Source organism: Salarias fasciatus, chromosome 3, assembly GCF_902148845.1.
Source record: "Salarias fasciatus chromosome 3, fSalaFa1.1, whole genome shotgun sequence".
NCBI lineage: Eukaryota > Metazoa > Chordata > Actinopteri > Blenniiformes > Blenniidae > Salarias > Salarias fasciatus.
Window position 1 is genome coordinate 4,601,214 of NC_043747.1, and position 27,939 is coordinate 4,629,152.

Here is a 27,939-nt window from a genome sequence, read left to right on the forward strand (position 1 = left end):
ACCGTGCCATCAGCTATTAGATCACCTATTGTACTGATGCCCCTCTCAGACCATAGAAGAAAAGAACTGCCATCAAGGCCGGGAGGAAAGTCTGGATTATAAAGTATGGGAGCCGAAAGAGAGAGCAAATCCCCTCGAGTCCCCATCTTCTTAAGATTCCTCCAGACTTTCAAAGTATTTTGCAGGAGATAATTTCCCCTCACCTTATTCGACACCCATTTTTTAGAAACATAAATGATATTCTTGAGAGGGATTGGATCCAAAGGGGCGGCTTCGATGTTAAACCATGTGGTTCGGGGGTCATTTCGAAACCATTCCCAGAGATAACGGCCAAGGCAAGCCAATTGATAATATTTCATATTTGGCAGAGATAGCCCTCCTTCGCCTAAGCGAAGTTGCAGCTTTTGTAATTTTAGCCTGGGGCGTTTGTTCCTCCACAAAAAGGACGATAATGAGCTATTTAGGACAGAGAGAGACTTTCTGGTCAGAAGAGCTGGAACCATTTGGAACATGTAAAGCAGACGGGGCATAACATTCATCTTAAAAAGGTTTACCCTGCCTATAAGAGATAATGGAAGACTGGTCCAGCGGGCCAGGTCCTCCTTAATTTTACGGATTAGAGGTACAAAATTGGCCTTGTAGAGATCTGAGAGGGAGGGAGTTATGTATATGCCAAGATAATTGAACCCAGAAGGTGACCATCGAAAGGGGGCTGTACTAAAGGAAGACCAGGAGGTATGGGAAGTTAGGGGCATAGCTTCTGACTTTGAATAATTAATCTTGTAGCCAGAAAACTGTCCGAAGGTTCCAATGATCTCAACAATTCTAATAATAGAGGATTCAGGGTTGCTTAAAAAAAGCAGAACATCATCCGCGTAGAGAGAAATAGTGTGTTTCTGGGAGCTTATAGTGATGCCAACTACCTGAGGGTCACTTCTTATTACCTCTGCCAGGGGCTCAATAGCGAGTGCAAACAGAAGAGGGGAAATCGGGCAGCCCTGGCGTGTGCCACGGGCAACTGAAAATGAAGGGCATTTCAAGCCATTCGAAATCACGGATGCACGAGGAGAATCATATAATAGAGAGATACATTTAATGAAGTCATCTCTGAGATTGAATTTAGAGAGGACATTCAGTAAATATGGCCATTCAACTCTATCGAAAGCCTTCTCGGCATCAAGAGAGATTACGACAGCTTTAGTTTCCAAGTTAGTGCTGGATTGGATGATATTCAACAGTCTTCTAATATTGTTACTAGAGTTACATCCTTGTATAAAACTGGATTGATCCATAGAGATAAGATTTGGGAGAACCTGCTCTAATCTTGTAGCTAGAATTTTTGCAATAAGTTTCCTATCTACATCGAGCAAAGCAATTGGTCTGTATGAGGAACAGTCCTCTGATGGTCTGTCCTTTTTCAGAATCAGCGAAATATTGGTGTCCATCATGGTATTCGGGAGGTGGCCAGAAATAAACGAATATGATACCATTTTAAGCAGAGGGTCAATTAGCAGGTTCTGAAAAGATTTAAAAAACTCAGGAGTCAGGCCATCAGGGCCCGGAGCCTTATTATTTTGCAGTTTATTGATAGAAGCAATAACTTCTTCTCGTGAAATGGGGCTGTTTAAGAAATCTCTCTGGGTCTGAGAAGCTTGAGGTAAATTAATGACCGAGAGAAAGTTTTGCATCAGGGGCTGAGATTGAGGCTCAATTTCAGATTTATATAAAGATTCATAGAACCCCTGGAAGCATCTGTTGATATCCTTACTATAATAGATTAATTTACCTGTCTCATCCCTTATAGCAGAAGTAGCCTGTGAGTTAGATTTGAACTTAAATAAATTTGCCAAGTATTTACTGGACTTATTTCCAAACTCATACATTCTGTGTTTAGCAAAAAACAGGGCTTTCTGGGCCTCTGATGATGTAAGTGTGTCCAGCGCTACTGTTACGGAATCAATTTGAGATCTCAAGTCGCTGGTGGGATTAAGGTCGAATTCTCTCTGGAGCTTCTCCAATTTCTGCTCCAGATCTAACCGTTTTGCTTCCTTCTTGTGCTTGAGGTGAGTGGAAAAGGATATTGTAATGCCCCTGGACACAGCTTTGGCTGTCTCCCAGAGTACGTTGGGAGAAACATCTGAGGTGTCATTCTCAGCCAGAAAAAGTTTGAACTGCTCATTAAAGTATTTTAAAAAATCTGGGTTTTTAAGCAGGTGGTTTTTAAAACGCCACTGTGGTGGGGGGCGCTGCTCTTTGCTGTGCATAACTAAATACAGAGGGGCATGATCTGAAATAACAATATTACCCATTGAACATGAAACCACTTTTGAAAGAGCCTGACTAGGAGTGAAGAAGTAATCGATCCTTGAAGAGGAATTGTGTACTTTAGAGAAGAATGAATACTGTTTATCTGTGAGATGGAGAGCCCTCCAGGTGTCAATAAGATCCAAATCTTTACAGCAGCCTCGAAGTGACTGATTTGCACTGTTATTAGATCTCGACCTAGTATGGGATTTATCTAGACGGGGATTGAGGCAGCAATTAAAATCACCTGCAATTACTGAGGAAGCGACAATCCAGTCAGAAAACAGAGAGAAAGCTTTGGTGTAAAAGTCAGATGGACATATTGGTGGGGCATATATATTCAAATAAGAAACCCTATCACCATAAAGACATCCTGAGATCATTACATAACGGCCTAATTGATCACTCCTGACCTTCACCTCTGTGAGAGGTAAGGCTTTATGAATCAGAATAGCCACACCTCTGCTCCTCGATGTAAAGGAAGAGTAAAATATTGGGCCAACCCAATCCCTCTTTAATCTGTGGTGATCTAAGTTATCCAGATGAGTCTCTTGAATGAAAGCAATTTGTACCTTTTCCCTCTTTAAAAAATTAAGAACTTTCTTCTGTTTAACAGGGTTCTGCATCCCATGCACGTTCCATGAGCAGAGTTTAATTACTGAACCATCAGTCATAATCAAACAGGGTTTGAAAAACTGAATACATCCCTAAGATAGCAAAAAAGAAAAAGAAAAAAACCCCCACACGTGTGGGAAATGGACACCAAACACAAATAATATTAATAAAACCCGACCCAACCCCCCCCCCCAGTGCTTCCCCAAACGAAGCACCAAAAACCTAAACTGCTGTAAACTGTGCACTAGACCAGTACTCCAAAAGGATATAAGCGTTAGCATAACTACAAAGAAGAAATTACAAATGTGAAATTAAACTGAGAGATGAGAAAAAGAGAAAAAAGGAGGCACGAGGGAGAGAAATTGTAACCAACCCTAGTCGTAAACATAATACAGTATTATTTAGTATAGTTTGTGGGGCCAGATTGTTTTACAGCTCAAATCTTCAAAGTCTGCGACTCACCCCGAGGCAGGAGACAGTGGTACCGAGCTGATAGTCCAAAATAATATATCCGAGTCCGCCTGGTTGACCGGGTACAGGAGATAATGTACCCCGGAGAAGAGTTAAACATCCGGGTCAGAAGACGCGGGACCCGGCCGCTGTGGTCGAACTGGTGCTATGTTCTCCTCATAAAAAGTTTCTGCAGCACCTGGAGTATTGAAAATATGCTTCTCGCCATTAAATGTGACCTGCAAACGTGCGGGGAACAGGAGGCCGTATCTGACTTCAGCGGCTCGGAGCTTCTGCTTAATGCTGCTGAATGCAGCTCTCTGTTTAGCGACGTCCACGGTGAAATCCGGGAAGATGCGCACTTGCTGTCCGCGGTACATCAGTGGAGCTTTCTCGCGAGCCGGAGGATCCGTTGTTTAACCTGGAAGTGATGGACTTTAACAATCATCGGGCGTGCCGGGGCTCCTGGTTTGGGCTTAGGGGCCAGTGAGCGGTGGGCTATATCCAGCAACGGGAGGGAATCGGAGTTATCAATGCCCAGTAGCTCAGAAAAAAAGACTGACATGAAAGATGTTGGCTGAGGCCCCTCGATGTCTTCGGGGACTCCCAGGATCCTTAGATTGGATCGTCTGCTTCTGGACTCCAAGTCCTCGGGCTTAGACACCAACATCACATTGCTCTTGCTCAGCGCCGCATATTTAGCCTCCAGCTCGGCGACCCTGCCGTCAATATCTTGGAGTGACGATTCAACATCCGTGAGGCGAGAGGCGTATGAGTCAAGCGTGGACTGGAGTGTACCGATGGAGGCTCGGGATTCGTTTCGGAAGGATTCAATCAATCTCATCACGGAGGTAAGAGACGGTTCCTCCTCCTCCGGGTCGTCGCCGATGTTCTGTGGTAGCGGGTTAGCATCAGGGCTAACATCGGTCTTGTCCGTAGCCCTCATCTGGCGGCCCCTCTCGGCCCGCTCCTGGTGAGATCTGCCTCTCCCTGTCATCCCGATGGCATTGCTAACCAAGTCTGGGCTTTGAGAGCAAGAAAGTAGTTCGCCAACTTATTTTAACAAAATATATGCAGGAGCTGGTCAGGACGCGTCTACTCCCTAAGCATACTCCACAGCGAAAAAAAAAATTAATTATTAAAGACAACCACGACATCTTGGTGTCCCACATTGTCCCATTCAGATATAGCCTCAGTCTCCTGGATTCTCTGAAGTCAAAATATCTTTTGTTTAATGGAGTTTCCCAGATCACCGTGAAGGAAGAACATTTACTGATTGATTGAAAGCATCACAGTGAAGCCAAACACTGGTGAAAAGAGTTCATGTCTCCAGCATGTTGCTCTGGAAGCTGCGCATCTTAAACCATGTCAGCTCACAGCAGCGGGTTCAGCTTCAGATCCAGCTGTGCTGTGATGCACATCCAAACTTTCTTGACAATAACTCCATTAGCACCTGTCAGGTAAGTTGCTTTAGGATTTCTCCCGGACGGTCTGGCAGGATTTATATTGATCTGACTGAAATGATTGAGTCAAGATGTGTTGCTATGCTAGAAAACTAAATGAGGTGAGCGTATCAGTGTTTTTGACCTACACTGGTCAAAAAAGAATCAAGCTCTCTATAAAGTAGACAGTATATCTGTCCATGTCTCAGTATTTGCACATCTGATGGAGTTTGGAAGTCACTGTCAGAGAGACTTCGGTCAGATCAGTTGCAAACATCTCAGTGTAGAAATGATGGAGACCCTGACCCTGATCTCAGCTATACTTTCTATGTTCTGTGAGTACATCCACTTCTATTGACTTCAGCTCAATACAATAAACTTCAAACTTTCCTTCTGTTTGTCCACAGAATGAACTTACTGAGCTTTTCAACAGCAAAACTTGTTTGTTGCAGGTTGGATCTCTTCCTCTGTGATTTTTGGACCGTCGAGGTTCTGCCAGGTGAAGAAGCCACAATGCTGTGCTCCAACTTCACCAATATGATCATTCACGTTGTCTGGTACAGGCTGGCCAACTCTGAATACAACATCAGTTGCATTTCATTTATTCTCAGCTCTGATGACAATGCAATGCTCTCTGCTGGATTTCAAAATGGAAGATTCACAATAACTTCCAACAACAGTCATGTCTTCCTGAATGTCAAATCAGTGGATTTATCTGACTTCAGCCTGTACTTCTGTGGACATTACTTAAACAGCGACATGGTCATCTTTAATCACACCCATTTAAAGGGGTAGTTCGGGATTTTTAACATGAATCTGTATGGCATCCCCATCAGCAGTGCATTCACACAGATTTACCATTGGCAGCGTCCAGTGAGCGGAGATCCTCTCCGGTTTTGGTGAAGATGAAAGTAGTCCGGCAAGTTTTCTGGGGCCCCAAAAATAAAGCGTTTTTCTTCTCAAACCAATATGTGTTCGAAAGAGTGATATATTAACATCACAAAACCGTTGTTCCAGAAAAAGTCAGACCTCGTAAATGCTTGGCACTATTTTCTCTCCCTTCATATCACTCCGCGCTGCCTCCAGATGGAGCCGCGCTAGTTTACCGCTAGTAAAGTTAGCTCCAGCAGCACATACTCGATGGTAGACCAAAATGACCTGGGGTGCCCCTTAATGGGGTGGGCGGGGCCGTGACATCACTCCCGGCGACTTTGGGAGCGTTTAGGACAAAGTTCCCCAAAATGACCTGGGGTGCCCCTTATTGAGGTGGGAGGGGCCATGACATCACTCCCGGGGGGAAACCGGAGACTTTGGGACAAGGTGCCCCAATATGAACTGGGGTGCCCCTTTTTGAGGTGGGGGATGGGAGGCTGCTCTCACAGCCAGCCAGCCTGCAGCCTCCGTTCTCTCTCAGAGAAGAGTCGACTGCCTATCCCCCACTCGAGTCCCCCAAACGATTGACACTTCATTTTAGGATATCAAAAAACTGACTGAAAGTGCCCCGAATACACAGGGGGTGACCTTGGCTACTTGGGAATGTCGCACGTGTCCCAGACCCGGCATGCTGGTTGAGCGCGGGGTCAAGATGCGCATATTCAGTTTTCAACCTCCTAGCTCAAAGCGTTTGTGAACCAGGAGCAAAATGAGACTCACGGCTTGACCTCTCAGCCAATTAGGGTTGACCTTTTGTACTTGGGAAGGTCGCAGGCACACGACATCGGGCACAATTTATGCACGTGATGACACGATGCACATACTCGGTTTTCAACTTTCTAGCTCAAAGCGTTTTTGAATTAGGAAAAAAAAGGGACTTAAAGTTTGACCTCTAAGCCAATTAGGGTTGACCTATCATACTTGAGACGGTCGCAGGCGTATGACACCTGGCACACTTGAACGCACGCGGTGACACGATGCACATATTCAATTTTCAGCCATGTAGCTCAAAGCGTTGTTGAAATATTAAAGATAATTGGTGTTCCCTCCTTTTTCAGATTCAAATAGGGGGACTCTTAACTGCTCCAGGTCAAAAGGGGATACTTTAGGTATCGGCCCCTTTTTGGGTCCCGCCAAGCCCCACGTGACCCTAGAGACCCCAGATTCGGAGTGTAGGAGGGTTTGGGGCCCCTCTACCAGGATACAAAAGAATTAACTCGCCACGCCCCTTGGAAAGTACTTTGGCCCGGATCAGAGAGCTGCTTCAGCAGGCTGTCAGGCCCATGTCCCCAGACACCATTCTGACAGTGATGCTCTGAATAGAGCAAGTGGTTTTGCGAAGGTCCGAGGAGGCTGATTTTTTAATATGTGGTAGAGGAGCCCGGGACGAGTCCAGAGGCGTGGGTTCGGTGCCGATCGGACCTAGACTTTTCGGTGGGCGGGCCTTTGAAAAATCGCCTTTCTGGAGCTTCCACGGCTCGCTGTTTGCAAGCGGTAGCACCAAACCTCTTGAATATTGGCCTCTGGGCGTCATATCAGACCCAGATTCAGCGTGCTGAGTCTCGTCTCGATATGCGCGCCGGAAAGCTAACTAGCTTTGCGGAGGGCATATCGAGACGGGACCAACCCACACCCGCACGGGGTCATCGGTGAAGTCACATAGTCCAGAATTGGGTCGACATTCCAAGAGGACGCCATTTTGAGCAGTGTTGTTTTTTTTCAATTTGGTTTACTCTGAGTGTTTTCAAAGTCCCCCAAAGTGCAGGAGAGGTGACCTTGGCCACTTGGGAAGGTCGCACTGGTCCGAGACCCGGCACACTGGTCCGCCTTGAGCTGAGGATGCAGAAACTCAAATTTCAACCTTCTAGCTCAAAGCGTTTGTGAACCAGGAGCAAAAAGGATGTTAAACTTGACCTCTCAGGCCCTGACAGTTGGCCTTTTGTACTTGTGAAGGTCGTAGCAGTTTGCCACGCAGCACACTGGTGACACGTCATGACACGATGCGCATACTCAATTTTCAACTTTCTACCTCAAAGCGTTTGTGAACTACGAAAAAAAAGGAACTTAAAGCGTGACCTCTCAGGCCCTGATGGTTGACCTTTCGTACTTGGGAAGGTCGCAGGCGTATGACACCTTGCACACTTGAACGCATGCGGCGACACGATGCGTATACTTCAATTTCAACTTCCTACCTCAAAGCGTTGATGAAATATTAGAGATAATTGGTGTTCCCTCCTTTTTCAGATTCAAATAGGGGGACTTTTAACAGTTTCAAGTCAAAAGGGGCTACTTTTAGCAAAAAAAAAAACTCTCTCTGGGTCTTCCGAAGCCCCCAGTGACCCTAGAGACCCCAGATTCGGAACTTAGGATGGCGTAGGGCCCCTCTGCAAGGTTTTATGTGAAACGAGCGACTCCGCACGGCTTCCGGAACGTACTTTGGCCCGGATGAGCTCGGGGGAGACGGGCCACACTGCCCATGTCCCCACCCGAGAGCCCAGAGTGAAGAGAGGGCCGACTTCATTTTGGGCTACTGTCAAGCGTCACAGAAAGTAGCCACAAATGACGAATTAAAAACGGGCTACTTTTCAAGCACCCAAAGTTGCCCAAACTGAAGAGGTCACTTGGGCGCCTGTCATTGCGGGAGACCTGAAAGAAGGAGGTAAATTTAGGCTACTTTGTCCGTTAAAATAGTAGCCGCAAATGAGCACTTTAATCTTGGGCTACTTTTTAACCACAAGAAGTAGCCCAAACTGAAGAGGTCACTGTGCGCACGTGTGTTTGAAAGTCCATCGTAGGTAATGGGTAAGTTTGGGCTACTTTTTCCTATCCGAAAGTAGCCTCAAATGAAGACAAGGTCGGGGGTCTCGGGACCACCGGTCCGAAGGAGGTAAATTTGGGCAACCTTTCCCCTGGAAAAAAGTAGCCCCTAATTAAGTCTTCGATTTGGGCTTCTTTTCAAGCTGAGAAAGCAACCCAAGCTCAAGGGGTCAACTTGGCCTCCTTGCCCTTGCAAGTGGGTGGGGTAAAGGCGACTACCAACCCCCAGGGTCAACGGGAGGCTTTCCCTGACGTTCGGGGCCAGGGTGCCCCAATATGAAGTGAGGTGCCCCTTTTTGAGGCGGGGGATGGGAGGCTGCTCTTACAGCCAGCCTGCAGACTCTGTTTTCACTCACAGAAGACTGACTCCACTGCCCATCCCCCACTCGAGGCCCCAGAGTGAAAAGAAGCCTACTTCATTTTGGGCTACTTTCTATCCCGAAGAAAGTAGCCCAAAGTAAAAATGGGCTTCTTTTAAAGCACTCAAAGTTGCCCAAACTGAAGAGGTCACGGGTACTTGTGGTAACAGCCACAGTAGGGCCCAATAACCTGGGGAAAATTGCAGCGGTTAAGCTAACACTAGCTGCGTTGCTAAATAACCAGGATCATTCTGACAAGGCAAGCGAATGATGCCTCCATCACAGTGGCTAAGCTAACACCAACCACGTCACGAGAAACAGCCAGCATGTCAAAAAGCCAGGGGAAAGGAGCATGTGGGTGTGGCCTCCCAACAGGGGATCTGGCTTGCTATCTGAGAGCTGAGCAGCCCGGCTAATGCTCAGCTATTGGGCAATCAGTACAAAACAGGAGCAACGCTGCACGCTAGTAGCTCTGGTGTTCGAGTGATTCTCGGGGGAGGAGAGTGAGGCCACTGCACCTCTGACACTCAATCAAGAGAAGATATTCAGCAACCTTACTGACTGCCAGGAGGTTAAGAGTGAGTCCCTCGACCAGAAGAGACTTCACAGTGGAGTCAACCCATCCTTAGATTCGAGACATCACAACCTTTGGAGGGCAAACTTAGCTCCTCCGACCAACATGGTCGCAAGGCTGCCAGTGACACAGTATGATGCCGTATAGGCCAGTCCCGTAATGACAGGAAGAGGAGCTGAGCCTGTGTTGATATCAGAACTTCTTACCTTCTAGGACAGACATGGGCAAACTACGGCCCACGGGCCACATACAGCCATACAGGCTTTTCAATCCGGCCCACCGAACTCGTCCAAATTATAGTAAAAGCCTCATTCATTTTCCCCTTTCCCCTTTGCCCATGTTTCCCCAATAGATGGTGCGCTCAAAAAACATTGACCAGTGTTGGAGTGGCGCACTCTCTTTGTTTCAAGTCGTCCGTCACCATCAGAGCCCCTCTGTAAACATGAGCGGACCAAAGAGAAGGAAAGTGGACAGTGACTGCCGAGTGTTTAACAACAACAACACTGTTCACACTGAAATTACTAATTTTTTCTGCTGTGTTATGAAAAAATCCATATGGACAGTTTGGAGGAGCGTCTTTTAATTAAAAGCAATGTGTGCATTTACGCACAGCAGCGGTACAGCAGCTTCATTAATATGCCGCATATTTGTCTTAATTTCAATGTCTAGTTTCTGCTCCAGGTAGGATATTTAATCCAGCTGATATCTGTGTGCTTGACGTGTACAGTTTGCTATTATTGAGCTTGAAAATATGTTTTGAATGTTGAAAGTAATTCCATTTATTTTTTCCCAATAAATGTTTATTTCTTTAACTTTGTACCTTTGATTGAAACGTATTAAAACATACATAATCTCCAGGTTTTAGAAATCACAGTGCGTATACCATTTCAATCTATTTACATTTTCTCCTTCCAGTATTGTGCATAATAGTGTATAAACACCGTATCTTGCATATTCCTTGAGACAAAGTTATTAACTGATAAGGGCTATTTTGTATATTTGACAGTGTCTTCTCAAAAAGGACTGACGCTTCAAACTGATGTCTACAGAAGAGCATTCGGGCTGGGAAAATGGAATTTATAGTCCTCTCCAACTTTTAGTCCTCACATCTCTCCAAAAAATAATGAACCGGAATTTTAAAAAATATATATTTCTAATTAAAAGTTATTTAAAAGGCATGACAGAAATTATTCACATCAATTGCTATATTCAAAATATTTTTATGCAGTGCTTTAGTATATCTGGTCCAAACGGCCCAACACTCCTGGCCCGGCCCCTCTGTCAAATTTTAGAACTCATTGTAGCCCGTGAATCAAAAAATTTGTCCACCCCTGCTCTGGGATCACACAGGGGTCACAAGTGATGTTGTTGGTATGCATACTGGAATTGTACATGTGCGAAAGGAACATTCAGTGCTTTCAGCACCGAATTCTGGTGGTCAGCAGGGATGAAATAGAATCACATATCACATGATCAATTTGTTACATTTAACACTGATTGCCCTTGGTGGTCTATTTTGAGCCTCCTGTTTCCGTCTGTCTACTGAACTGAATAGAGAATTCCTACCACCACCCCTGACCTGAACCAGGCCTTGAATCCCGAACCACAATCTGTCTGTCCGATTTGATTCTCTTCTTCCATCTGTAACCCAACTGGAACCACTTTCTTCCTGTCAAAAGACAGTTTATCCTGTCCATCATCTCCTATGTTTGCTCATGTGCAATTGTTGGGTTTTTCTGTAAGAGTGTCTTGAAAGGATTATGAAAATAAATTTAGATTCAATTGAACTGAACTTCCTCATCCTCTTGTTTTCCTCAACAGCCAGCTCATCCCCTGGTTCAGAGACCTCACTGAGTCCCACAGCAACTCTAACTCGTCATGTTTTGTTTGGACCTCCTCTCATCAGATCACTTCTGTGAAGTGTTCATTTAAAAACACACCGAGTAGAAAACGACCCACTTCCTTCCTTCTGAAACTCACAGCCGCAAACATCACAGACTCAGTGTCACCTGCACAATGAGGAGCATGATCTTGACGGCGTCTTTGCTTCTCTGTTTCCTTGGTAAGTCATGGAAATGAACAAACCCACAGTTTTGACAGCTTTTACTTCCATGTCTGAGGTTTATCGTGATGTTTCAGACAGGAGCTTTGTCTCGGGATTAAAGATTCGGTCTGTGGAGGCGCAGCCTGGTGAAGATGTCAAACTGCTCTGCTCCAACTTTTCCACTATTCCTGCACGAATAACCTGGTTTAGAGTGACCAATACATCACATCTCTACCATATCGCCTCCATGTTCGAATCACAAAAGGACATTAAAAATGGTGAAGGATTTTCTAAAGAGAAATTTATAATGAGCTCCAACATGTCTGTGATATTTCTGACCATCAAGACAGTGAACGTATCGGACTCTGGACTGTACTTCTGTGGATACTACGTTTCAAGGAATCCTACAATTATTGAAGCAACACATGTAGAAGTTCAGGGTAAGAATCCTCATTTCATTTTGCAGAACCTCATAATGACACAAATCCAGGTTTTACATGTTCCATTCATCACATTGTCTTCCTTTTTTAACTTATGTCATAATTCAAACACCAGCTAAAAAGCTCTTTTCTTTAAGGGTTCAGGACATTAAAGTACTTGCCGATTGGGATCCTGAGTGCTGTGACTGTTCTCCTCATGATGATCATCATTTATCTGGTTGTTAAGATGAAAAGACTCCAAAAAGGTGCTTTTGTTTTTCAAACTCTACATGTTTCCATAGAAAACAATAGCAGGAAAATTCAACAGTTCCAATATTACTACATAGTTCTGAATATCTTTTATTCACTGCAGGTCGTGGCGAATCGTACCAGAATCCAGAGCACCAGGTATTTAGGCTGCTTTTCTCTGCTTCATTCTTTCGTTTCAATTCAAGTGTATCTTTGGTACGTTAACTCTGCAGCAATGGCGAGCATGGCGTAGTGTCTGTGCTGACGTGAATGTCCTGATTCACAGAGGCGAGGCGAGGATGATCTAGATGATGCAGCTGTGACAGAAGACCGTCACCACACAGAGACACCGATCTGAGTGTGATTTATTCAGCACCAGCATGTGTGTGTGAGAGAGTGGGTGTGGACAGATGCGTTCAAGTGCATACCAGGAAGCAGGCTCAGAAACAGCCTATTCTGAGGAGGGCTCGTCAGAGCAACTTTTTAGATCGCTGAAACTCTGAACAAAGGATGAATTTGGGGTGAACAAACTTAAATACTGTTTTTGGGCTTCTGAGATCTATATGACGTGACTGAATAATAGCATATGTCCCCTTTAAGTCTAAAATTAATTACGTTTGAATTTCTGTTAATAAGCAGGAGGTGAGGCTATTTCCTCCTATGTATGTACATCTGCTTATTCTTTGTGCCTGCCTCTAGCAAGACGCAAAGGTTACTAACCTACCCAGGGTCCCGGGTTTAATTTTATTATTAATCAACTTGTTGCAAACTTTGGCGTGTAACTAGTTTCACGCCGTTTGCGGCAGAGCCACCAAAGTCACACCAAAACGTGCGCAATTTCCTGGAATAGTGTGCTATGACTTTTCTCGGCGTTCCGTTTAAAACTAACCGACAATAACAACAAGACAATTCCCAGCGGGAATTGTCTCTAGTTGTTATTACAGTTAAGTAGTTCATTAACATGTTTTTTTCTTCCCCAGTTTCTCTCTCTGTCCTCTGTTTTTCTATCTTTACGTGTTTGGTGGGTAACTGCAAAGGTTTGGTGTGTTGATTAGTTCCATTATCCTGGGTTATTCTGTTAATGTCAGACACTTCATTTAGCATAGTTCATTTTAGTTATTTTAAGAGGGTGAATTACCGCTTCTAAATTTTTTCTTTTTAGTTGAGGTGAAGAAGCGATAGGAATAAGGACGTAATAGGAGATGTTGATCAATGTATCAGAGTGTTTGCTACTGGGGTTCTTAGCAGTTGCTAAGGTGAAGATTTGTTGAGTTCGGGTGTATTGTTTCCACTGTTAGTTTTGTGTTTTCATTTATTTATTTTTTTTAAGCCTATCATTGTTTTCTTCTATTCAGGTCATTTATTACAAATGTGCTTTTTCCTTTCCATTCTTACCATTCTGAACTTGGCAATGTGTGCTCTGTGTTGTCCTTACAGTATTGGTCAATAAATAAAGGGTGTCCAGCCTCTGGGGCAGACACATAATGGAGTATCTACTTAGATCTCTCAGTATTTCACTATGTTAAGCTCAAACAGAGTTTATTAAGAATAGACATTCATCTCATAATATCAGAAGGCTGTTTGACATATTATATTCACCCTCATCTCCTAATACTCCTGAGATGATTATCTGAATGGACACGGAAAAGGCATTTGATGGAGTTGAGTGGTACTATTTATTCTATACATTAAAGAAGTTTGGGTTTGGTGACTACTTTATTTCATGAACTAAGCTTTTATATTCATCTCCTCTTGCTTGTGTACAAATAATTTTTCCAGTTATTTCCCCCTTAATTGTGGCACTCGGCAGGGTTACCCTCTTTCCCCGGTTTTATTCGCATTTGCAATTGAACCCCTGGCGATAGCCCTTAGAACCAATCAAATATATGGGATCTCAAGAGGGGGTATTGAACACAGGCTGGCCCTGTATGCTGATGATCTTTTATTATTTATCTCTGACCCTGATAATTCTATCCCTCTGTTGTTAGCTTTACTGAAGAGATTTGGAAAGATTTCAGGATATAAACTAAATTTTCATAAAAGTGAACTTTTACCTGTTAATGATTTGGCCTTATCCTACCCCATTTCAAAACTACCATTTAAAGGTGCTGTAGGCAGGATTTTGCTAGTCAATGCTAATTTTTCTGTGTTTTCTTTGGATTAAATGTTACAATATCCATTGATAATCCTTTAGGAGTGTAGCATAATTGCACTACCGCGAACGCGCAGCGTTTCCATCTGTCTCTGTTCTGAGCTGAAAAGGTATCTCGACAGCTCCAGGTATCTTTGACCAATCAGAAGAGGCCATGAGGCTCTAACCGTGATTGGTCGAGGGGCGTTCGTCGCACGTTCTTGTGGGAGGGGCTTAACTTGCGTAAGGGCGTAATGTCAGAGAAAACAGGACAGGATTGGCTGTGCTGGGTTTCAAATCGCCATCTTAGATGGGCCAAATCGCCATCTTGCTTAGGTAACCCTAAGCAAGATGGCGGAGATGCGGAATCCTGCCTACAGCACCTTTAATATGTCTCCAGAAAAACATTAAATACCTTGGTATTAGGGCTGCAACTATTACTTGAGTAACTCGAGTACCTTGAGTACAAAAAATGATCAAGGCAAATTTTATACCTCGAGGCTTCGTTTAATTAACATCACGTGGCGATGAGGTGCGCGCGCATGTTTGTGTGTGAGGGAGAGAGAGAGAGAGAGAGAGAGAGATGTGGTGTGTGCGTGTGTCACCCGGATTGTTGTGATTGACAGACAAGCGATGTCGGACCGGGTACTGACACCTGTCCCGTCATGAATTTCTGTCCGCTGGGGTCCGGGGAATTGATCTGCAGACGTCCGCGCGCAGCCCTGCACATGACCGCTTTGAGTGTATGTGCCGGTCGCGCCGGTATACGCTTGCGTCAGAGCACCACAGCAAACAAACCATGCAGCAAAGTGACTCTGAAGCCATCAGGCTCTTGCTCCGTCTACAGAAACTTCCAGAGAATGAAAAACTGGTGGATATAGAGAGCAGCCTCTGTCAGGAGGGACGAGAAAAGAGAGAAATGAAAGTGAAAGTGTAATCGCTCGGGTGCCACCCCGCCATTCAGAAACAGAAGAGGCTAAATAAACTCTAATACTAAATGATAATAGACTAACAATGTATGTACTTCATTTTCTACAAATAATCTGTAATAAAAGAGCAGATAAACAGTCTGCGCAGCAGAAAAGCTCCCCGAGGATGCGTGGATCGGTGCGCATGCGTGCACCACGTGACCTAAAATGCAGAGTACTCGATGACTCAAAGAAATAATCAAAAAAGTACTCGATTCCATATACTCAATAATTGCAGCTCTACTGTGTAAGAAAGAATTTTCAGATCTGCTTAAATGAAATTTTCCTCCCCTGTTGACTCAAGTTAATAAAGATCTCCAATGCTGGTCTCTTCTTCCTCTCTCTCTTGCTGGCAGGATAAATTGTCTCAAGATGAATGTTCTCCCCCAATTTTTATTTTTACTTTTTGAATGTATACCAGTTTTCATTCCAAAGGCTTTCTTCCAATCACAAGATAACCTGATTTCTCAGTTTATATGGAACAAACAAAAAGTCAATCAGAAGCCCAGGCTCCATACCAAACATCAGAAAGAATGTACATTCAGCTGTGGCCTGATGCTGCATGCTATTACAGCAGAACAGTACTTGTGGAAGGCAGGAGGCCCAATCATGTTTTCGTGATGTTGGCAGTGAGCGTGGTTGTGAATAGTCTGACTGAACCTCTTGCACTGTCCATGACTGGCAAAGTAGTATGGAGTGGTGCAAGATTTCTCAAATGGACAAAAGCAACAGAGCTGTTGGATCAAGGAGCTTCCAAAATTCCGACATTGATCCAAGTGAACATAACTCAGAACACCAAACCTGAAAAGCTAATCGTTCAGCAGAACCTGAGCCACAGTAGAGGTACGCTGAGCCCAAGTTGGGACAGTCACGGTATATTTACTGAATACATCTGTCATCACTAGGATATCTTCTAGCCATTTCCAGGAGGGCTCTAACATGGTGAAATCGAATACTACGATCTCATTTGGCTGAGATACAAGCAGTTGGACCAATAAGCTGTGTGACCTTGGCCCTGAATCTTGGGCAAACTGATAGCATTCAGGTCGCATTCTGAAACCCACTGCTTTATGTCAGAGCACATTCCAGGCCAGGAACCACACTTCTGCAACAGCTCGTTCATCCCTTCAATGCCCTGATGGCATTTTCGCTGTGGCCTGATCAATAATCCAGATTGGTAGGTGACATGAACTTCCCTACAGTCCCTTCCTGTGTGCCCGTTCGACTCCCCACCGGAGCTGAGGCTCAGCAGCTCAGTGGGCTTCAGTTTTCCGACTGAGCAGGGGGATGAGAAGACCCAGCCCCATGAGTGGAAGAGGGAAACGTTTCTCCATCTCACTCCATCATGACCTGACTGCTGGCACCTTCGACAGATCAGAGCCCCTACGATTGGGCCAAAACAGCTGTGAGGGGGGCTGTAAATTGTGTAAATTGGGGACTGTGTACTGTACAGCACTTTGGGAAGTGGAAACTGTATTTTAAATGTGCTTTAGAAATAAACTTGACTTTGACCTTGACCTTGTAAAGAAGCTAAAGTCTGTGACATCTGGTTAAGTTGTTCCTACTGATAGTTCAGGCGCTCCCACATCTCAGTTCTGATCCCTGTGAGGTAGTGGTGGTGATGGTTTGTGTGTGTGTGTGTGTGTGTGTGTGTGTGTGTGTGTGTGTGTGTGTGTGTGTGTTTTGGAACCACCCCGTACTGTAGGCCCTTGTAGGCCCAGTGACTTTGGCTAGTCAAACTTACTCTGGCCTGCTATTTTGTAAGGGCATTGTAAGGGGATCTCAAATTCTCATGCTACAGCAAGCTTTGATCAGCCGACATGTCTCTGAGTAGATAACGCAATGAACAAGTGTCAACAACCACAAACATCACGTGATTCCGCTCTTTAAACTTTTTAAAGAAGCTCAACTATAAGTCTTGAAAAATGGTAACAGCTTCTGCTGAAGTTACAAGTTTATCTTCTTTTCCTTTATGTTGACATGTCAATGTGAATGACCAACACAGTGTAATTCTTGCTCCCTCCTCCCCCATCATTTTCCACTGTGGTGAGAACAACCTATCAGACACAGCAGAAGCCACAGAAGGGTCTCTGCAGGCCAACCACATGCAACTCAAGCTGCACGAGTCACACATCTTGGCTCCTGTCTTGTAAAATGACATACAAAATGGTATTGATTACTGGCAATCAAGATGTTACATACTTTTCCCAATGCAAAAAACTGCATTTATTAAGCCACACAATAGTGTCTGGTCAGTTTTTTTTAAAATCCATCCATCCATCCATCCATTTTCTACCGCTTATCCGGGGCCGGGTCGCGGGGGCAGCAGTCTCAGCAGGGATGCCCAGACTTCCCTGTCCCCAGACACTTCCTCCAGCTCCTCTGGGAGGATCCCAAGGCGTTCCCAGGCCAGCCGAGAGACATAGTCTCTCCAGCGTGTCCTGGGTCTTCCCCGGGGTCTCCTCCCTTTTTTTAAAATGCTGGTGAAAATTTGCTGTGTTTCCTGTTGTCATCGCGATGCCTTCATGACACATCTGACAGAACTTCTGGTGAGTTTTTGTTGCCTTGAAGCAGGAAGGCAGAGTGAAGTCAGTGACTCTGTGCTCTCTGTTTCAGTCTCCTGGATTCTCTGAAGTCACAATATCTTTTGTTTAATGGAGTTTCCCAGATCACCATGAAGGAAGAACATTTACTGATTGATTGAAAGCATCACAGTGAAGCCAAACACTGGTGAACAGAGTTCATGTCTCCAGCATGTTGCTCTGGAAGCTGCACATTTTAAACCATGTCAGCTCACAGAAGCGGGTTCAGCTTCAGATCCAGCTGTGCTGTGATGCACATCCAAACTTTCTTGACAATAACTCCATTAGCACCAGTCAGGTAAGTTGCTTTAGGATTTCTTCAGGATGGTCTGGCAGGATTTATATTGATCTGACTGAAATGGTTGCTCCGTCCAACTTATCTTTCGGTGAAAAGATTTTTTAGTTTCTCAGAAGTATTATCAGACATGATAATTCTGTCCTGTTCTTTTAGGGTCTCCATTTCCGTAGAAGCGCCCACACAACCTGACACCCAGAGATGACCCCACCTCTTGATACGGAAGTCACTGTCAGAGAGACTTCAGTCAGATCAGTTACAAACATCTCAGTGTAGGAACGATGGAGACCCTGACCCTGATCTCAGCTTTACTTTCTATGTTCTGTGAGTACATCCACTTTTATTGACTTCAACTACACACAACAAACTTCAAACTTTCCTTCTGTTTGTCCACAGAATGAACTTACTGAGCTTTTCAACAGCAAAACTTGTTTGTTGCAGGTTGGATCTCTTCCTCCGTTGGTGATTTTCACACCGTCGAGGTTCTGCCAGATAAAGACGTCACAATGCTGTGCTCCAACTTCACCAGTCTGTTCATTCCTGTTGTCTGGTACAGGTTGGCCAACTCTGAATACATCATCAGTCGCATTTAATCTATGCTCATCTCTGATGACAACGCAACCCTCTCTACTGGATTTCAAAATGGAAGATTCACAGTGACTTCCAACAACAGTTCTTCCTGAACATCAAACCAGTGGATTTGTCAGACGCCGGCCTGTACTTCTGTGGACAAAACATAAACAGTGGCATGGTCCTCTTAAGTTGCCAGGTGAGAATCCTCTGCAGTGTTAAATCATTTTCAAACTGAATTCTGAACAAAAGCATGTCGGTCTTGATGTCGTTGTTGTAGAAATGCTTCCTGATTCAAAGAACTAAACCTACATGCTCCTGGAAGGTTTAATCGTTTTCCTGATCATGGTCGTCGTTGCCTTGGTTTTCAAAATCAGAAGCTGTCACACAGGTCACACTCTTGTTTTCATTCTAACTTGTAGTGCCAGAATTCAGTCCACATCTCTGAGAGATGTACCGTTGGTCTTTCAGCTCAAGATAAAAGACTGATTTGTCAGAACACTCAGGTAATTTGATTTACACTGGAGCTTATGATGAGTGATCGTATAGCAGATGAGCAACTGCCAATGCTTTCATTCACAGAGTCAGGAGTGTGATGGCCTGAACTATGCAGCAGTGAGTTTCCAGCCCAGAACAAACCGTGGACGAAGGCGAACAGCCATGAGAGAGTTGGAGACACGTGGTGTATACTGCTACAAGATAAAGCCATGAAGCAAGTTCAGAGAGAAAATCTTACCTGTTGGTGGAGGTTTGCTCTGTAGTCCTGTCTCCAAGACAATATGTAACCTTTTAGTAAAGAAAATGTTGATTTTCACTGTGTAACACTTCTTTATTGTTGGCGATTTAAATCAAATCATGCATCAATTCTGCTGCTCATCCCACGAATGCATGTCTATTTACATCTGGATGTTTTGTACATATATTTTTAAACTTGTTTTCTACATTTGCCGGTTGCCTGGTTTCCCCGGTGTCTCCTGCTCCAAGCTGCTCGCGGCCCTTTCGTGATGGGCCCCCCGCCTCTTTGTCCCGAGAGGACGGGCAGGCCGGGACTCCTGGATGTGAACGCGGTGCAGCCGCTGATGCTTTACTTCCACATATGGTGGAACATGCTGGGTCCACTCTCATCCTGGCTGTCCAGGATGCTGAGGAGCGGCTACACACTACAGTTCACATGCCGTCCCCCTCCTTTCAACGGAATCTGGCTAGATTGCCCCTCGGGGACAGCCGCTTATGGAGGAGGTGCCTTCACTCCTACACCGGGGTGTAATAACGGAGTTGAATGCGGAGGAGGCGCACGCGGGTTTCTACTCCCCTTACTTCCTGGTACCCAAGAAACAGGGAGGAGTAACGCCCATCCTGGACTTATGTGTCCTCAACGTACACATGTCCGCCATGAGGTTCCGTATGCTGACAGTCAAACACCTCCTGGAAAGCGTCCGCCCCGGGGATTGGATGACGTCAATCAACATCAGGGATGCCTATTTCCATATCCCCATTTTGATGAGGCACAGGAAGTTCCTCAGGTTTGCCGTTGGAGATCGGTGATTTCAGTACAACTGCTTCTCTTTCGGCTATTCTCTCACTCCGCACACCTTCTCCAAATGCGTCAAGGCTGCACTGGAGCCCCTCCGTTGCCGTGGTCTGAGGATTCTTACCTACATTGATGACTGGTTGGTACTGGCGCCCTCTCGGCAAGAGGCCGAGGATCACACAGCCCAGGATCGTCATCACGTGACATGACTGGGGTTCATCATGAACGAAGACAAGAGTGCGCCTCTCCTGGCTCAGCAGTCCACATACCTGGGCCTGGAGTTGGACTCGGTGACCATGACGGCTTGGCTCTCCAGGGAAAGGCAGAGCTCGCTCCTGTCTCTGCAGCGGACCTTGACCGCATCTCCCGTAGTGTGAGTCCACCAGGTAAGGGCTGTTCTGGGTATAATGGCTGCGGACCACCCGGTGGTGCAGCTGGGTCTCCTTTACATGCGTGGGCTCCAAAGATGGTTCAGTCACCTTCGCCTACTTTCAGTGCGGGATAGGCACAAGAAAGTCTCGATTCCACCACCGGCGCAGGAGGATCTTGCTTTCTGGTCGAACCCGGATCTCCTCCAGCAGGGAGTACACATAGGCTACATCTCGCATCACGTCGAGGTGTTCACGGATGCGTCACTCGCAGGATGGGGTGACACTCTAGACCACTCCGCAGTGGGCGGTGTCTGGGACTCCACACCCTCTCACATCAACGTTTTGGAAATGACTGCAGTGCAGAAGGTACTGCTTCATTTCCAGTCCAGGCTGCAGGGCAAACATGTCCTAGTCAGGTCAGACAACACCACGGTGGTGGCCTACCTGAACAGACGGGGGGGGGGGGGGGGGGGGCACCAGATCCCCTCCTCTGCATCGCAAGGCGGTAAGATTCTGCTATGGGCAGATTCTCACCTGTCCTCTCTGAGAGCGCGACACGTGCCGGGGGCTCGCAATGTCGGCGCGGACAGGATGTCTCGGGGAGGCACACTGCCCGACGAGTGGTGCCTATCGCCCCAAGTGATAACCCAGATCTAGTGCAGGTTCAGCCACGGGACCTTTTCGCCAGTGCAGAGAACGCACAGTGTCCACTCTGCTTCTCGCTCAGGTCGTCAGATGGACCCCCCTCTAGGGGTGGACGCCCTGGCTCATGGGGTTTGGCCTTCAGACCTTCTGTACGCCTTCCCTCCGACCCGCCTCCTGGTTCCCTTGCTGCGCAGGGTGAGGTTGCAGGGCCTTCACATTTTGGTGGTAGCCCGGACAACCCAAGCGCCAGGTGGTACCCAAATCTGGTACAGATGGCAGTCGGGGATCAGTGGTCGATCCCCGACGAGCCCGATGCTCTGCTTCCATGGGGGGGTGCCCTTCGGTCCCACCCTCTCTTGGGCAGGAGACTCCTGGTTTGGATGCTGAAAGGGTGAGACTAGCTGGGCTAGATCTCCCCCAAGTGGTGTCCACTATCCAGAGTGCCAGGGCCCCCTCCACTGTTAAAGCTCGTGTCCGGAGTTTCCGTTCGTTTCCAATATATGTATCATTTTTTAACAGAGCTTAAATGAGTCAGTCTGGTTCGATACTATAATATAATATTAGCATAAAGCAATATAAAAATGTATTTATGAGCCCCGCCTTCGTCTCATAGACCCCCATGTTATCCGAAAAAGCGCCGGTCAGCGTCAGCCAATAGATTTCGAGCTTCCGCCTTGTCGTGCCATCAATCAACATGTGCATGCAGCCAGAGAGCACGCACACTCGCCCAGGCAGAGGTGAATTAGCTACGCAGCAGCCGCCGCGCTTACCTCGAATATATCCATGGTCTGCTGAACGTCCACCGTAAACAGCTAAATATGTACGATGCTGTAGGAGTCGGAGGCTCTCATTTTCACCCGACAGATAATGCACGTGCACAATTACAGGGGCGTGGCTTGGTCGCTCATGAAAGCAGAGGGAGGGCGGAACCTTGAGACGTTGGATCAAAAAAAACTCTCTCTGTCAAAACTCCGAACACGAGCTTTAAGGCCTACAGGTTTCGGTGGCGCCTCTTTGAGTCGTGGTGTTCAGAGAAGGGATTGGACCCCGGCTCCTGCACCGTCGGCGGGGTTTTGGAGTTTTTACAAGGACTTCAGGAGAGCGGCCGCTCTGTATTCACCCTCGCAGTGTTTGCCTCGGCCATCACGACGGGCCATGAGGGCTTTGGGCGCTTCTCGGCACGCAGCTACCAGCTGGTGAAGTGCTTTCTAAGGGGTGCTTTCAGGCTGAGGACTCCCCTAGACATGTGGTTCCCCCGTGGAACCTCCACACCATGTTGGAGGGCCTCGGGGGACCTCCATTCAAGCCTTTGGCAGATTTTCGCTTTCTGTCCTTCAAGGCTGCTCTCCTTTTGACCTTGGCCTCACCCAAGAGTGCTGTGATATGGAATGATGCTTTGTTCCAAGGTTTCGGGAACACAGTGACATGTGCAAGGCCGCCCTGTTTGTCTCCACTTGTTCTTCTTGCATAAGATATAATCTGGCATCTCCACAAGTCGTGCCAGAACTGGGTTGAATCCTCTTCGGAGCAGCAGCCTCGTTCTCGATCAGCTGATCTGTGTGTGTTTCCTCTGCAATCCTGAATAAACTCTCCTTGTGCAGCGTCAACACCTTGACTCATCATCTTTGGCCCTGTATCACCAAAAATTCCACAACAGGTTGGAGATCTGTGTGGTCTTTTGGTCCACTCCTCCTGCCTGTCCTTCAGGCAGGATGGTGGGCTGGTTAATCTCTGGCCAAACCCAGCCTTTCACCCCACAGTTATCACTTTGGATTTTTGTTCCAGGATGATCCCAATCAGGGCACTTTGCACCTCGCCTGGCATGACAGTGGCCTGGCTGCGGTTTTTGTGTCCAGTCAGGGCTGTGCGTTGCTATGTCGAGCGTACAGCTCGGTTCCGCACTACGGACCAGCTGTTTGTGGGGTTTAAAGCCATGGGGCGTGGAGAACCCTGCTGTCATCCCAGCGCCTTGCCCACTGGGTTGGTGGTGCTATTATGGCGGCTTTTGAAGCGCAGAACCGCCGCCGCTGGCAGGCATCCGGGCACACTCCACACGAGGTGTCTCTGCTTTGGCGGCTCTGTTGCAGAGGGGTCACTGTGGGTGACATCTGCCAGGCTGCTTCCTGGTCTTCTGTGTTCACCTTTGTGCGTGCCTATCTTGTGGATATGTGTGCGGATTCAGTGGCTCTGTCAGTTTTAAGCGAGGACAGGGGTCCTGTCGCTTAAGTGGACGGTGTTCTTTGGCCTGGCCGGCTGCTGTTGTCCCTTGGGGACTTAGGCTGCGGAGTGGGTTTTTTTGTGGCAGGCGGGTGTGACTCGGGGAGTCTTCACCGGCATGTGGTTGGTGACGTTATGTCACGGGTTTACTTCAACACGTGTACAGTCAGCGCCTCGGTGCAAGGGCGCTTGGTGTCAGTGTTGGGGGCTTGGTGGGCGGTGCCTGGCGTATGGCCTGCTTTGCTCCTTCTTCCACGCCAATCTTGTCAGCCTGTCCAGCTGGGGGTACATATTATCCCTGCGGCCTCCACCTTCGTATGTTACCAGTAGCGAAGCCCGTAGGTGGGCATTAAGTAGAAATAATAGTCACTAGACGTAACTACAGTTCTACAAGTGTGTGCGTGCCCACCTACCTGCAAGCCCAGCTGGACTGCCTCTCTCCTGTTAGCTGAGTCGAAGAAGGGAGTTTGAGAGCTAAGATTGCCATGGGGTGGGGCAGGGCGGGGCATGTGCCAGCACACGGGCATGATTGGCACGGCAACTCTTTTGATCTGTCTCAGTGTCTGGCCAAAGCAGGTTACCAAAAGCGAAGCCCGTACGTGGGCACGCACGCACACACTTGTAGAACTGTGGTTACATCTAGTAACTATTAGTTTTTGTTTGTTGCATAAAAAAGTTTCATAAAAGTGTTGTGGAACAGTGCCGATAGAGAACCTACAGCAAGTCTTGCTGCATCAAAAGCAGTGTGTTGTAAAGTTACACTTAAAGAAATGACACGTTTTCAAGCAGGAGGTCTGTTAATAACAGACCTCTGCAGAAACCACATGACCTACATAACAGACTGTTATGTAGGTCATGTGGTTTCTGCAGAGGGGTTCAAACGAATCCAAAAGAGACAGAAGCAGTCCAAGCCTTGAGACATGATCCACCAAAAGCTGTTAGAGAGGTGAGGAAGCTGATGGGATCTTTCAGATATTACCGCCCCTACATTCCAGACTTCTCCAGAACACCCAAACCCCTGTATGAGCTGTTAGCAAAACCCAAGTCTGAACAGAGAAAGAATCTCAAGACACACAAAGTGGGTGAAACATCTGTTGAATTACCACCATCCCATCCAGTGAAGTGGACAGAGACTCATCAGGAAGTACTGGAAAAAATTGTCACACAGTTAACAAACCAACCCATCATGGCATACCCAGACCTGGAAAATCTCTTTGTACTGCATGTAGCTGCCTCTGAAGATGGCCTGAGTGCAGTTTTACATCAACGGCAGGAGTGTGTACAGAGAGTGATAGCTTATGGTTCCAGCACTTTCACAGCTGCAGAGAGGAAATACAAGTCATACTCTTGGTGAACTTGAATTTTTGTCACCGAAATGGATCATGACCTAATGTTTTTGAGATTATCTGTTTCACACACCTCACTACACAGTATACAGTGACAAGAATCCACTGACATATGTCACCAAGACAGCAAAACTCAATGCCACAGGGCACCACGAGGTGGCAGAGTTGGACGATAACAGATTCACTCTGAAATACAGACCTGGAACATCCAACAGGGATGCTGATTTTCTGTCCAGGAGACCAAGGCCCATTGAAGAACTCATGCAAGAGTGTATGAAGGAGTGTCAGCAGAAAGTCCTGGAATCAATCAGCCATGCTGAGTGTAGGAGATGAAGAGAGAGGAGAAATTAACTGGATCTCTGCTGTCACCTGCAGCCAGACGCTTCACCTGAAGAGAGCAACATCTCTGCGCCGATTAAAGCACTGACAAAAGAGGATATTAAACAGAAACATCAGACTCAGTCATAGGCAGAGTCTTAACCCTGAAGAGAAAACACTCACACTTGCGTCACAAACAGAAGCAAGAAGAAACTGAGAAGGTCAGAGAACTCCTCAGGGAATGGCCTCGGCGACAGATCAATGAAGATGGGATCATGAGGAGAGAAACAACGTCCAGGAGTCAGTTAGTCTGCATGCAGAGATGGGACATTTAGGGGCAGATCGAATTTTTTCTCTTACCAGAGATCAGTTTTTGTGGTCCAAAATGAGACAGGAAATCTATCATCATGTTACCAGATTTTGTTGCTGCCGAAGGAGAGAAAACCCAAACAGACTAATAAGAACACCAATCCAGAGCACTGAGACTTCTGCACCTTTTGAGATGATCTCAATTGATTTTCTACATTTGGAGAAAAGAAGGGGAGGAGAGGAATACATGATCAAGGAAAAGAGTTTAAAAACAGCCATTTCGTAAGCTCCAAAGTTACTCTGGCATCCACCACTCAGGTACCTCTCCCTTCTACCCTCAAGCAAATCCAGCAGAACACTTCAGTAGAACTTTGGCTTGGTCTGCTGCACACACTTCAAGAGACTCAGAAGTCAAAGTGGAAAGAGCACCTCCAGAAAGTGGTTCATGCTTACAATCCCACAGTTGAAGCAACACCCCGTACTGTAGGCCGCTGTAGGCCCAGTGACGTTAACTAATCAATCTGACTCTGGGTTCCCACTTTGTCATTTGGGGGCCCCACAAAGCAGTTGTGCTGAGGCCTTAAATGATTTGCAGTGGTCCTGCTTAGATGTTTGGACAAACACTAACAGGAAGAATGAACCAGTCTGTCAGGGAGGAAGATACAGGAAGCAGCTGCATGAGGTGATCTGAGAACAAATTGTCATGCTACAGCAAGCTTTGATCAGCCAATGTGTCTGAGTAGATAACGCAATGACAAACCAAAGTGTCAACAACCACAAACATCACGTGATTCCATTCTTAGGACTTTTTAAAGAAACTCTCAACTAAATGTCTTGAAAAATTAAAACCTCTGCTAAAGATACAAGTTCATCTTCTCTTCCTTCATGTTTACATGTCAATGTGAATGACCAACACAGTGTAATTCTTGCTCCCTCCTCCTCCATCATTTCCTCTGTGGTGAGAACAACCTATCAGACACAGCAGAAGCCACAGAAAGGTCTCTGCAGGCCGACCACATGCAACTCAAGCTGCACAATTCAACTTGTGGCAGGCTCTTCGCTCCTGTCATTTGAAATGATGTACAAAATCGTATTGACTGACTGACAATCAGCATGTTGCATACTTTTCCTAATGCAAAACAACTATATTTGTTAAGCCACACAACTTTACTGCAACCACAACTATATCTTTATGCATACAGCCGGTGTTCAGTCAGTTCTTTTTAAATACTGGTTAAAAATTTGTTGTGTTTCCTGTTGTCATCGCGATGCCTTCATGACACATCTGACAGAACAAAACTTCTGCTGAGTTTTTGCTGCCTTGAAGCAGGAAGGCAGAGTGAAGTCAATGACTCTGCTCTCTGTTTCAGTCTCCTGGATTCTCTGAAGTCACAATATCTTTTGTTTAATGGAGTTTCCCGGATCACCATGAAGGAAGAACATTTACTGATTGATTGAAAGCATCACAGTGAAGCCAAACACTGATGAAAAGAGTTCATGTCTCCAGCATGCTGCTCTAAAAGCTGCACATCTTAAACCATGTCAGCTCACAGCAGCGGGTTCAGCTTCAGATCCAGCTGTGCTGTGATGCACATCCAAACTTTCTTGACAATAACTCCATTAGCACCAGTCAGGTAAGGTGTTTTAGGATTTCTTCAGGATGGTTTGGCAGGATTTATATTGATCTGACTGAAATGGTTGTGTCAAGACGTGTTGCTACGTTACAATAGACAGACACACAACTTATCTTTTGGTGAAAAGATTTTTGTAGTTTTTCAGAAGAATTATCAGACATGATAATTCTATCCTTTTCTTTTAGGGTCTCCATTTCCGTAGAAGCGCCCACACAACCTGACACCCAGAGACGACCTCACCTCTTCATACGGAAGTCACTGTCAGAGAGACTTCAGTCAGATCAGTCACAAACATCTCAGTGTAGGAACGATGGAGACCCTGACCCTGATCTCAGCTTTACTTTCTATGTTCTGTGAGTACATCCACTTTTATTGACTTCAACCAAATACAACAAACTTCAAACTTTCCTCTGATTGTCCACAGAATGAACTTACTGAGCTTTTCAACAGCAAAACTTGTTTGTTGCAGGTTGGATCTCTTCCTCTGTTGGTGATTTTCGCACCGTCGAGGTTCTGCCTGGTGAAGAAGCCACAATGCTGTGCTCCAACCTCACCAGTCTGTTCATTCCTGTTGTCTGGTACAGGTTGGCCAACACTGAATCCAGAATCAGTTCCATCTCATCTATGCTCAGCTCTGATAGCAACGCAACGCTCTACACTGGATTTCAAAATGGAAGATTCACAATGGCTTCCAACAACAGTCACATCTTCCTGAACATCAAACCAGTGGATTTATCAGACTTCGGCCTGTACTTCTGTGGACAAAACATAAACAGCGGCGTGGACATCTTCAATCGCACCTATTTAAAGTCGCAA

General features: G+C 46.1%; 1 protein-coding gene across 1 annotated transcript in view; it reads left to right on the top strand.

Annotated features, from left to right (window-relative positions):
- Positions 1-27,939, top strand: part of LOC115383351 (uncharacterized) — a 33,970-nt gene that overhangs the window by 5,397 nt on the left and 634 nt on the right. The gene's annotated exons all lie outside the window — the stretch shown is intronic.